Below are 207 nucleotides of genomic sequence, written 5' to 3' on the forward strand. Positions count from 1 at the left end.
ATTCGACTCGAACCAGCATCATTTACACCATGTCTGTAGCCTAAATGTCCGCTACCAGAAGTAGTGATGCTTCGTGACATGTAGTAAAATAAATAAATAAATGTGGGGGCAGAGAGACAGAGAGAAGGGGAGAAGTGCTCAGTGCATGATGGGAGTTCCCCCAGCAGTCACACCTACAGCAGCATAACTAAGGGATGGTTCAGGACT

At 46.4% G+C, this 207-nt stretch overlaps 1 protein-coding gene across 4 annotated transcripts in view; it reads left to right on the plus strand.

The window, feature by feature from the left end:
• The window catches only part of LOC117776873 (low-density lipoprotein receptor class A domain-containing protein 4-like), a 71,099-nt gene that overhangs the window by 67,218 nt on the left and 3,674 nt on the right, over positions 1-207 (plus strand). The gene's annotated exons all lie outside the window — the stretch shown is intronic.

The sequence above is a fragment of the Hippoglossus hippoglossus genome, chromosome 16 (genome assembly GCF_009819705.1).
Source record: "Hippoglossus hippoglossus isolate fHipHip1 chromosome 16, fHipHip1.pri, whole genome shotgun sequence".
In the NCBI taxonomy this organism is placed as follows: domain Eukaryota; kingdom Metazoa; phylum Chordata; class Actinopteri; order Pleuronectiformes; family Pleuronectidae; genus Hippoglossus; species Hippoglossus hippoglossus.